Source organism: Pogona vitticeps, chromosome 4 (assembly GCF_051106095.1).
Source record: "Pogona vitticeps strain Pit_001003342236 chromosome 4, PviZW2.1, whole genome shotgun sequence".
In the NCBI taxonomy this organism is placed as follows: domain Eukaryota; kingdom Metazoa; phylum Chordata; class Lepidosauria; order Squamata; family Agamidae; genus Pogona; species Pogona vitticeps.
The window spans coordinates 188,503,354-188,515,657 of NC_135786.1; the positions used below are offsets into that span (position 1 = coordinate 188,503,354).

Below are 12,304 nucleotides of genomic sequence, written 5' to 3' on the forward strand. Positions count from 1 at the left end.
ACTTTTTGGTCCCTATCAAAGAGCCTGTACTTTTTTTGGTGCTGGTAGGATTGCTCTGGTTTGGATCAGTATCAGTACCTTCCTCTTTCAATTTGCCAATACCGTGAAGTGGCTTAATAAGAGAGCCGTTTTGTGATATAAGCACATTAATTACGGTACTTCCTAGGCGCTATGGAAGTGTTTAATTTCCAAATGCAGCACGACGAAGCTACCTTTGGAAAACCAAACGGTTCTGGCATTGTATGTATATGTTTGTATGTCTGTATGTATGTCTGAGACTTTTCACCCATCTGGATGTGAAGAGGGCACTGAAAGGCATACTGGACCTCCTAGCAACCCTATTTCACCCACTTCAGCCCACTCCAAAACTGGTATGCAGACAAGCTTTCAGTTCCGTGCATCTGTATCTCATGGATTTAAATAACCTCTTATCTTTTATTTCTGTTCACAGTCTGGAGGTGGAAACAGAACATTACAATCCGATGTGGATTCAAGTATCTGACTGTAGGTAAGCCATGCATACCCATGCAACGGGGGGGGGGGGGGCTTCTAAAAGGGACTAATAATTTTATTTATTTACTGTGAGATGTTATAGCCTGCCAAACAGCCACAAATGACTCATATGAACAGTTTCCCAGCAATCTGTTTTTAATGGTTTATAGGAATTTTATAAGCAAAACATGAAAATAATAAAACCTTCCTGTTTAGTGGTTCACATGGGGTTGGGTGGGGTGTCATTGTATGTTGATGACAGTACCATAGAATGACTGTGTTGCATGTCAACCCCTTTGTAAAATCTACAAAGAAGTGCTCTGCAACTGCATATTTTCCCCTACACAAGGAAAAAAGTCCATACAATAAAATTTTATGTATATAAACAACTGCAAACCCCAATGAATGGTAAAATATATCCTTAATTATTACCAAGAGGGTATGGTTGCATGCTTCTCTTCATTTTACCAATCGATAACATAAAAATATATATATTTTTAAACGTATGCAGCATTTCTGCAGTGATATTTATGCCTTCCCTCCTTTAGAACTTTATCTCAGAAGACAAGCAAGCAAAAGAGCTTCTTGTTTCCAGGTTAATTCGGTAACAGCTCTGGTTTCCTGTACCTTCTGCAGGAGGAGTATTTTTCTACTAATCCAACCCTCCAGAGGAATTTTAGTAACTAATCTGAAGGAATCAAATCATTGCGGCTGTGTATGATTAATTTTAGGCCAATTTAATTTCTTAGTCATGGGTTTCAATCGCCTAGACATGCATAAATAGAATTGCCCTTGAGCGCACTATAATGACAAATTGTTGGGTTTTGCTGCAAATCTAATGGATGGCCAAATCTTGTGTGTGTGTATGTGTGTTTCTGAAACACATGTGTTTGTATGCATTGTTGATCCATATTTCTTCCATGATATGGAAGCAATTAAATGCACAGAATATGGAAGAACCTATTGCTCATATGAGATTTGTAGAAAGTTACAGATTTGCAATTCAGTGCAAATCCACATGAACAGAATTTGTATCCTATATAGTGTACAGAAAATCCACATGACAAAGGGACACTGACATCTGTTGAGATTATAATGTGGCAAAGCACAGCTTTCTACATTAATGTCTCCTCAATCTGTTTGTTTGTTTGATTGTTTGATTGTTTGTTTTAAGTATGCTGTAATAAAAATGGTGATGAAGACTTTAATAATGATTGGCTTACATTCTTGCCTTCCACAGTTGGGCTGTGCACTCAAAAGGGATTTTTTTTTTTGTTAAACACAAATGAAAAAACCCACATAAAATAGGCTCTTATTTTCATTGTTGCTCTAGCTCAGTGGTGTAAGGTATCTGTCTGCAGAGCCAGAGGTTAGGAGTTTGATTCCCCCACTGTGCCTCCTGGGAGAAGAGCCACCCTATGTGGCCTTGGGCAAGCTGCACAGCCTCAGGATGCCCCCCAGAAGAAGGGAAAGGTCAACCACTTCTGTGTATTCTCTATCTGAAAAACCCTGAAAAGGGTCGCCATAAATCAGAACAGATTTGACAGCACATGGTGGTGATGATGATTTTTTTTTCTTTGATTGCTTTCTGAAAGACTTCTCTGAAACAGAAATCATTTGACTTAAAAAAAGAGAGGGGTAGACAAGTGTTTTGTGTGTCTGTCAAATCATGCAAGAAGTGTTCCTTTCAATAGCCTTGTGAGGAAGGGACAGGAAATTTGAAGTTGTAAAAGGGCCTGGATTGGTTGGACAGATGCTTTGTTTACTGATTTTTACGTGATTGGGTTTTCTGGTTAATTTAGTGAGTTTTTCATTCTGTTAAAGGCACACATTTTAGTGGTTTTTATTGAGACTGTTTCGTTTGGTGGTTGTGGTTGTTAGTTGTATTGTTGGCTAGTTTTGAAGTATATTGTCTGCCATCTTGTTTCTCACCCCGCCATTACTAAATATTCCAAATAGAGTTTCTTTATTTCTTTATTTCACATGTAGAAATTGACATTTTAAGAGGCCTCAATCCAGGTTGATATTAATCAAGAGTATTCAAGAACACTGATGCCATTCGATCACTGCTATCTGCCCATCGTCTCTGCTAATGTATCAGCTCACTCTGAATTCTTCTCTTTCAAGTAAGGTAGTCAATTATAACCAAGAATTGAAAGGACTATTTTGAATGGTTATTAGGGTGAAAATGCCACCTCATTTCCTACAGGTGATTGGGTGACAATAAAAAAATTACTGAAAAGTCAATATAGTACCAAAAAGGGCTGATTCTAAAATAATGATGCAGACACTAAAACTACTGTATCTCGTTACGAATCCCTTGAGCATTTAAATTGGTGTTCTTAGGTGCCAAACATTTATGGTGTACTTTATACAAAAACAATCTGGTCCTAGATAGATATATTTGATTGACAAGACTTCGAGAAATAACTTCTTGTCTAACAAGCAGTATCAGAACAAATGCAGGAAAAGCCACACTATCTCCTTTAATAACATTTTCTCTTTGCAAAAATCCCATAGAGACGCAACAGACATCTGCGGTATTAATATTATGCGACTTAGCTGATGCTAAGAAGCATCTGGGAAAACCTTGACTGACTGGCGTTTACAGTTGCTAATGAGGAAATCTCAGATAGAGGGATTGAGCAGCGCAGCAGTGTTTTTTTCCTCTTCAAAATACTGTCCCATTTGAGATGCCGTAAACAAATAAACAAAGTACCCATGATTTGGACTGTTAAGTCATGGGGTAGAAGGGGCTCAGACATGGCAAGTAGCTGAGGGCAGTGGTATCCCATTGATGTCACCTCAGGATCCTGACGTGCACTTTTTTCAACCCTACGGTCTCTGAGCACTTCCCCTGTTCCCTAGCAACAAACAATCAAGAATCTAATAGGTATAACATTAGTTCATAAATGTTGCATCCCAGATTCTCCCTCATCAGAGGCATCTCAAAGCAGCTTCCAAATTATAAAGTTGTCATGCCTGTTATAGTGACAGTAAAGTTTTAGTCACTGCACGACACATACAAAATAATGTAGGAAAATGTCACAAATAACAGCGGAAATTACATAGCTGTTTGGTATCTTCCAAAATTCCAGAAAATGAAGTGAGAGATTGCAATAATGATTATGAAATCAAATGTTATCTGAAATGAGTTCCTCTTTAGTAGCATCAGTTACCAATGCAGTGCCTTTTCTTCCTCTAGGCAATGATGGTCCCAGATGTTACTTTCGCCAGGAACAAGAACATGTCATTCCTATGCAAACTGACCTTGTCAAATGTGTTCCCTTTTTTCCTTTGAAAGACTGAATACAAGCCATCTAAGCACAGGTGCAGCTCATCTGATTGGCTCCAAGCAGTGTAAGCTTCCTGGAAGTGCTAATGTGTAATTCCTCCAGAGATGAGTGGTAGGGAAGCATGGACTATCCGGAAGACCAGGGAGAGCCATTGAAATAAACTGCACCAGAATCCAGGCTGGGACCCAGAACGTAAATGTTCTTCATTCTTTGTACTGTTAGATTATGAAAGGTGGACAAGCAGAGGCAAGTACCTATAGATGCATAGTCTTAGAGTGCTGTTCTGCAGACTTAATACATTAGAGGAACAATGCTGGTAACTTTCTAACACTTTTGTGCATTTTCCTGAAGCATGAAAAGCTATCATACATTGATCTAAACCACTGGTCCCTCTAGCTCGGTATTGTCTACAGCAACTGGCAGTGGCTAACCAGTAGGATGGGGAACATACATACACTCCAACAAAAGAGAGAGAGAGAGAGAACTCTGATTTGCATAGCTTTTAAATATCCTAATGTCTATGCACACATGCAAACTTAGAAATGATTACTATAATTTATAGAAATGCTTAACATCACAGTATCATAGAATCTAGAAACAAAGTCTGTCCACTGCATTCTGGGCTGATCTAAGGTTTGAAATGCTTATGACACAGATCTCTTTCCTACTCAGGACATCAAGAGCAGAAACATCAACAACTGTCAGTATGAGGGGCTTAACAGCAGTATAGGCAGAAACAAGGACATGGCTGCTAGCCACCAATAACTGCTGCTGTTCTAGTGTCTCACAGCACTTTCTGTTGTATGTTGTTATCATTGTTTATTCATGCAGAGCAGTTATGCTTAGGATGGCCACTTAAACATTGCCAAAAAGGAGAAAACACATCAACATAAGGGGGGGCAGAAGAGAATACACATATAAAATGTGACCCAAATTACTATCCTTACATCAATACTAGTAACTTAGCATTAAGCATGTGCATTTGCATTTTGAGGGAAGAGTTCATTTTGGTTTTTTGGACTCCAAATCTTGTCAGAAAAACAAAACTGCCTACGGCAGGATCAATTCAGAAATTTGGATTGCCAGCCATCCCACAAGCTTTCAGTAGAAACCCCCCCCCCCCTATTTTTAGGGGAGAGACTAAGTATGTGAAATTTGGAGACATAATAGAACCAAAACAGGGAAATAAATCTGCCAGTTTTTGGATAGCTTGCTCCAGCATAGGTGACATGTTATGCACCTTTATAATGAATTTTTTTTTAAAAAAATAAAATAAATATATTCAGCTGAGCACTCAATCTTGCCCATTAATGTTGCTTTTGTCCTCTCACTGTCCCTATTTAAAAATCCCCACATTTGCAATTAAAGAATGGCACTGAAAAAGAGAGAAGAAGAAGAAGAAGAAGAAGAAGAAGAAGAAGAAGAAGAAGAAGAAGAAGAAGAAGAAGAAGAAGAAGAAGAAGAAGAAGAAGAAGAAGAAGAAGAAGAAGAAGAAGAAGAAGTAGTAGTAGTAGTTGTTAAACTGCTGTATTGAAAGACAGCACAGTGGGCACTGGCCAGATACAGGCAGCTGAATCAAGGATAATCAGCTTGGCAGAGGTGGACAAGCAGAGGCAAGTACCTAAATGAAAGATAATCTTTACAGGCTTATACCATCTCCTTGCTGGGAGGCACCATGCTAGAGCCCTAAAGAACATCTCTACCACTCAAACTTCAGAGTTAACATGTTGCTGCTCTGAAAAGTGCAACGAAGAGCAGGTGGAATGGGCTGACAATATTTCACTGAAACCCCATTTGGTGGATGCTGGATGCGCATGGGGGTGCAGCAGGGGTTGGTAAAGCCAGATAGACAAAAAATGGGCACTACAAAGCGGCAGGCTTCTAACTCTAACCAGAACACCATTCTCAGCCGGCGTAGCCCTTCCTGCTAGTAGATTTCCCAAGAGCATCCCCAGCTTCAAAGCTGCAGTGCTGCACTGAAGAGCTCAGCAAGGATGAGTCATCCCATGCTCAACAGGGCATTTGATGGTCTGGATTGGTATCAGAAATGTCTGTCTAATGGCACCCTCCTTTGTCCACCCCATCTAACACTGCCTAAACCTCTTGGGAGGGACAGACGGAAAGTTGCTGCCAGAGGATTCAGCACTGCTTTTGCCCTATGGGGCATAACAGTCACCTGCCTGCTGGGACTCTTCTGCTTCTGTTCTGAGCAAGAGTGCAGGATGCTGCCTCCTAAGATGCTTGAACATCCTGGTCATATACTGCTGTTCAATTGCTTCCTGTAGGGAAGGCAGGTGACAATCATAGTATCCTCTCCCCAATCAAACTGGATCCAGACAATGTTCTGCCTGTTCTTTAAGGATGGCAATCCAGACTTCCCACCTTCCCTTTCAAGGTTTGCATCTGTCACAATGGTGCTGCTGCCTCCTGCCTGCCTCTGATCTTCAAGCAGAGCCCTCCTGACAGTGAGAGTAGGCTTACGTTATCTTCCACTCAGTGGTGAAGGTAAACCAATCTTCCCTTTGGCCCTAGAGATGTGCCTAACTAAGGATCAAATGAATGGTAATATAATAGTAACTAGTGATATGCATTGTATTTGTTGGAAAGCCAAAACAAGGAATGAATCAGTGCTGCTTCATAGTAACCATGGAGTGGAGCAAAGAGCCCAGAATACTCACAGAGTGTAACGCCACTCCACACACAGATCCCCTTGTGTCGTGTCTGGCATTTATGGGATTTAAAATATTATTATTCATCATCATCATTTGTTGTCAAGACAATTCTAACTTATGGCAAGACCTCCACTGGTACAACATATTGCTTGATATTGCCTTCACCTTGCAGTGTGTGTGTGTGTGTGTGTGTGTGTATATATATATATATATCTCCTGGATCTTTGTGGTTAGATCTGAACTTTGCTTTAGGATGCTAGGTTCTGGCTAGTACTTGGTTGTCTAAAAAGAGGACAGAACGGAAATTGTGAAAATGTCTCCTCAACCCTGGCAGTCTCCCCAAAGCATGATCACTTGTATGATTTATTTCACAGCCAGCATGAGAATGGGCATGACAGGGAGCCTGCTGGGGAAGAAATGTACAATTTCTCTTCCATTTCACTTTTATGCAGCAAGATATTAGTCTCTTTCTCCCTTCTCCCTGTTTTTTCTTTCTCCTGACACACACACACAGAGAAGCAAGAGGGAAAGACATATATAATTTTTGAACAAACCATAGGAGAAAATCAGACACCCAACAACAGTGAGGGCCAGTGAAGTAGATGGGTTTTACTATTTTGACATAGTAAATACACATAGACTTGCATAAAATGAACAGATTTTACCACTCAAACAAAATAGAACAGCAGAGAATTTGGCAAAGGGAATCATGTTAACAAGACAAATGGTATGGAAAGGACTCAGGTTATGTTCTGACTATCTTTAATACAAGAGCCAATGTGGTGTAGTAGATAGAACGTCAGACTGAGACCCAGGAGATCTTCATTCAAATCCCTTGCTCAACCATGGAAACTCACTGGGGGTGGCAATAGTAAACAACCCCTTGAACATCTCACATACCTCTAAAATCCTAATAGAGTCACCATATGTCAGAAGCAACTTGCTAGCACATAACAACCACACAACTACATTCTCAGATTATTATTATTATTTTTTTTGCTCTAACGCTGCTAAGGCTGGCAAAGGAATGATGAAAACCTTTGGGAGATAACTGAATACCTAACTTTAAGTCATATACAAGCCCTCCTGTGATAGGCAGTGGTGATAAGTTTCTTGTCTTAAGTTGAATATTTATTGCTGTCAGCGAACAAAGCCATCTTCACTTCCCATCACACCACCCTGCTGGAGACACTGTCTGCCTTTTCCCCCTTCATTTTAAAATCCAAGTCACTAGACTGGTCTGAAGCATTCCGGACCCCTTTGCCCCCCTACCCCAGAATAAAGAATCGAGACCAAGATTATGGTTTAAACATGGGTCACACTTTATTGAATAAACAATATTGCCAATCCTTTGGCAAAGGGGGGTCCTGCTGTAGTGCGGAATCAGGTTTAAGCATGGAGGTCACCACAGACCTCCTAACAAACCAATTGGTGAGTCCCTGGCCCCAAGTTCTCTCCGTTGTAAAGATAGCACTAACCCGGCTGCCCCCAATTTGACCACCCCCAGATTTCAAGCCACCTTCTCCTTGTTGACTGTTGGTCTGGGTGTGGCCCCAGCGCATCTTTCCCCCCAAGCACTGTAATCGCACGATCCACAATGCTTGGAGTTCAGATGAGCTATACCTTACCTGCTAGGTCTGTCAGCCTCCAAAACTGGTACTTCGTTAATGCGGAACTATCCCAATGTATAAAGAAATATTCCTGTCCAGCTCCCCTAATCATCAAATATGAGGCAATGGCTTTCACTGGGCAAAGATCTTCCATATGGCAACTTCCTAAAGTAATGTAAAATCCTTTACCTTGCTGATCCACCTTGGATCGGCGTATATGAATCTGAACTGACCCTACAACTATCCTAACATCCTACCACTGTAGCGCTAATCTGGACTCCATTTCCTGTGGCCATTACTTCGCTGATTCTAAGGGCACCGAAAAATGATAGCAAAGATGCCGCCTTAAACAGGGTAATTTCATATTCATCCTGGCAAAGAACCTTCCATTGCCTGCAAATACCTTCCAATAGCTCTGGCAATATAGGTGCCCTTGTGTCTCTAATCCTACCTCTTTCTTTAGACCAGTGGTTCTTAATCTTGGGTTATTCAGGTGTTTTTGGACTGCAACTCCCAGAAGCCTTCACCACCAGCTGTGCTGGCTGGGGTTTCTGAGAGCTGCAGTTCAAAAACACCTGAGTAACCCAAGGTTAAGAACCACTGCTTTATTTATTAACTTATTATTTATTTATTCTACCTGTACACCGCCTATCTGGTCAAAATGACCACTCTAGGCGGCTAGACCATCCTTAAATCATCTTTTTAATATGATAGTCTGAGGAATGATCCTGACATCAGGGTCTTTTCCAGGGAGTCTTCTCTTCTCATGAGATGGCCAAAATATTGGAGCCTCAGCTTCAGGATCTGTCCTTCCAGTGAGCACTCAGGGTTGGTTTCCTTCAAAATGGATAGGTTTGTTCTCTTTGCTAGAGTCTGCTCCAGCACCACAATTCAAAAGAATCAATTCTTCTGTGGACAGCGGTCAGCCGAAGGGAGTGTAATAGGGAGAACTAAACTGCCCCATGACTGGCCAAGGCCAAACAGTGTTGGTGAAGGAGTGTTCAGTGAAATGGTTGACTCACCAGACGGAGGAAGCATCACAGCTGGTTCTTCCCTGCCGCTCTGGCCTTCCAAGCTATACCCTTCCCACGCTTCCATCACTCCATGGACTGCTGCCGCTGAAGCTGTGGTTGTCAATATTGGTGCCATAAAGCCCTCCTCAGCCTGTTGGTGCATTGGTGTAACTGCTGACCCATCTGAGTCTTGCCTGGATGTCCCTGCTGCCTGCTGCTCAGCTTCTAAAACAGTAAACCCAGACATTAGATCATCAGCCATGGCTTTGAGCTTAGCCTGGTGGTGACTCTTGGCCTCCCTAGCTGAGAGATGTGGCTGCACCTGGCTGGACTGTGGGGCCCGAATTGCCGCCCTTTTGGCTTCCAATGCAGATATTTTCTCTTGCAATTGTTGCCAAATGGGCCAGGATTCTTCATCCAATGAAGATTGCGGTGGTGATACCTAAGGGATTGGCCACTTTTTTGCTGGCCACTTTCTCTTCTTCATACCATGCCCCCTCCTTGAAGCCATTACCAGCCAAACTCAGGTCCTCAGTGCCGTAGTTGTTCAACAAATGTCACCTTTTCCTTGATTACAACTTGGTATGTTGCTACTGTAAACAATATCTATGCAGCAATCCATGCGCAATTACCTATTTAAGAATTTACCACCAATTATTTATGATATCTACTATCCAGTGCCAGTAGAATACTGGAATATCAATTTACAATAAAGGCCTATTTATTAAATCCTAATTATTTATTGCTTATAATTATACTAGTTAAATTGTGAAGAAATCAATATGCCACTGTATTTATTTGTAACGAGTAACTAATTAATTAAAATACTACCAAAATTTATTAATTGATGATCAAATCACAGAAATTAGCTCCACCAGGAATATGAATTAATTACTGCCAATTAAATTTAATTACTATTAAAATTTTATTAATAATCAATAATCCTCACCTAACTAGCTAATATATTATTTACTTGTTATTTATTCAATTATAGATATTCAATATTAGTACACTAACCTGTTAATAATTTACAATACCTATTCAACCAATTCTAAATTAATTAAACCAGCACTAAGTCAAGTAGTTAAATTCTACTTATTCATTTTATGTTATTTTAATTATTGATTGATTGATTGATTGATTGATTGATTGCTTTATTGCTTTATTGCTTTATTGCTTTATTGCTTTATTGCTTTATTTATTTATTTATTTATTTATTTATTTATTTATTTATTTATTTATTTATTTATTTATTTATTATTTTGAATATAAGCCACCAATAATGAAATACGGTGTCATGAATACAGCCGAAGTTCCGGAACCTGAGGGGTTAACTGTAGTGGAGAAGAATGCTGAGTGATTATAAACACAAACAGCTGAATCGCTCCAGATTCTCCTCCTCCAGTAGACAGGGTGAGGGCCAGGCTTTGAGGAAGACTTATGACAAAAAGGTCAGACAATCGCTTGAAGGCTGCCTGCAGAAACATCCGATCAACTAGCCCTGAGTTCTGACAGGATGAAAAGGCTTCCAGCAGTTCAAGGACTGTTTTTACTATATAAGCAGCTCCCAGATGGCTGGAAGTCTGTGGAAGCAACGTGTCAAACCTCTGGCTTGTATCCACGCTCCTGACTACCTTGAAACTTGGACCCTTGGCTTTGGACTCTGACCCTGGACTATGTTGTGTGTTTTGGCTTTGGACTCTGACCCTGGACTATGTTGTGTGAGTTAGCTTTGGTATTTGGATATTGGCTCTGCATTCTCTGAATTTCTGACATAGGACTGGCTTATTGGACTCTGCTGTTGTAACCCCTGGGAACGTGACACGCAGCCTAGGGAACCTATGACTCATGCATGAAAGAAAATGGCCAACTTCCTAAATGTGCTTAGCCCAACTGCCAAGCACATGTCCCGATTCAAAATCGAGTGCTGCAAGCCTCCTCTAATTCTATCTAACGAGGTAATGAGTGTGGGGTGGGGGGAAAGCACCAAAACAACTACATTACCTAATGGCCTATATGCTCCTCCACAAGCTCCAGTAGTAAGCCACCCAGCCACCAACATTTTTTATATACGTGCAAATCAATACCAAAATAAGCAGTTAAATTTAAAATCAATAAACCTTCACCACAATCAGCCGAATCTAGAAGCACCAAAAATGATCAAATCACTTCTCAGAGCAGTTGGGTATCCGAATTTAATCCACCCCAGTAGGAACCAATTCACTTAAGGTAAAGCTCCAAAGAGCTGATTGCACCACGCTGCAGCACGGCTCTCACAAGCCGCGCATTCACACGCCCCCTTACACTGTAAATAACAGAACCAAGTAAAATTATTGAAGTCCCCAACCCAATTAAGAATCAACAAAATAATTATCAAAAGGAAATTCCCAGCAAACCACAGGGAGGGAGCAAATGCTACCCTCCAATCCGATCCATTCAGTGCCGGTTTCAAAGCCAACAATGACTCAGCTCAAATGAACCAAACAGCCATACTCTTTTTCCCATCGTTGCCAGTGAAGGAAAAGGAAGAGGACCGGGGGGGGGAATGATCCTTAAATAACCTGCCATTCCCCCCTCTCCAAAGAGATGCTGACGTGAGACTTGAGAGGTCTCGTGATTTTCAGGGACGGAGTCAAAGATGAGCTGCATCGCCGAAGCATGGCTTGGTCGCATCTTCAACATTCTGTTGCTTCATAACTCCATCTGGCTGTTTCCCTTTGATTATACAAATTGCACCAAATCAGGTTGATTTAACTCATAATTTGGGATTTGACCAAAATCAACGCTCAGCCTTATTTGAGACTCATCTTCCAGACACAGAATAGAGATATTCTCCATTAGCCCTTGTAACCTGTCCTTCTGACTTTGCTAGAACAATGCCTTCACCTTGCAGTCTTTCCAGCTTTATCTGTTGTGTGCAGAGATCCTGTACTGGAGAACGCCCCTTTGAATTAACTTTACTTTTTTTACCCACAATACCCTAGCAGAAATTAAGTGACTCTTATCATAGGAAACTGTAGACTGGTAGTTGAATAATGATTAAGCCTCTCCCAAGGTGACTCTACGTTTTGTATACTTGACTCCATTGGTCACCTCTTTTCTCCCCATCTGCTCCTATCCATATAAAGGAAAATACCACTCCATTGTGGGTTTTTGTATAGCAGCTATACACAGACATATAAATGTATGCCTATATTATATAGCAAAGTGGTTTTTTATTG

At 40.8% G+C, this 12,304-nt stretch overlaps 1 long non-coding RNA gene across 1 annotated transcript; it reads left to right on the forward strand.

Moving 5' to 3' along the window:
* Positions 1-371: 371 nt before the first annotated feature.
* On the forward strand, positions 372-5,086 carry LOC144589310 (uncharacterized). Its single transcript, XR_013545364.1, has 2 exons — positions 372-508; positions 3,698-5,086. It is a non-coding gene; the product is annotated as an uncharacterized LOC144589310 (long non-coding RNA).
* The last annotated feature ends 7,218 nt before the right edge of the window (positions 5,087-12,304 follow it).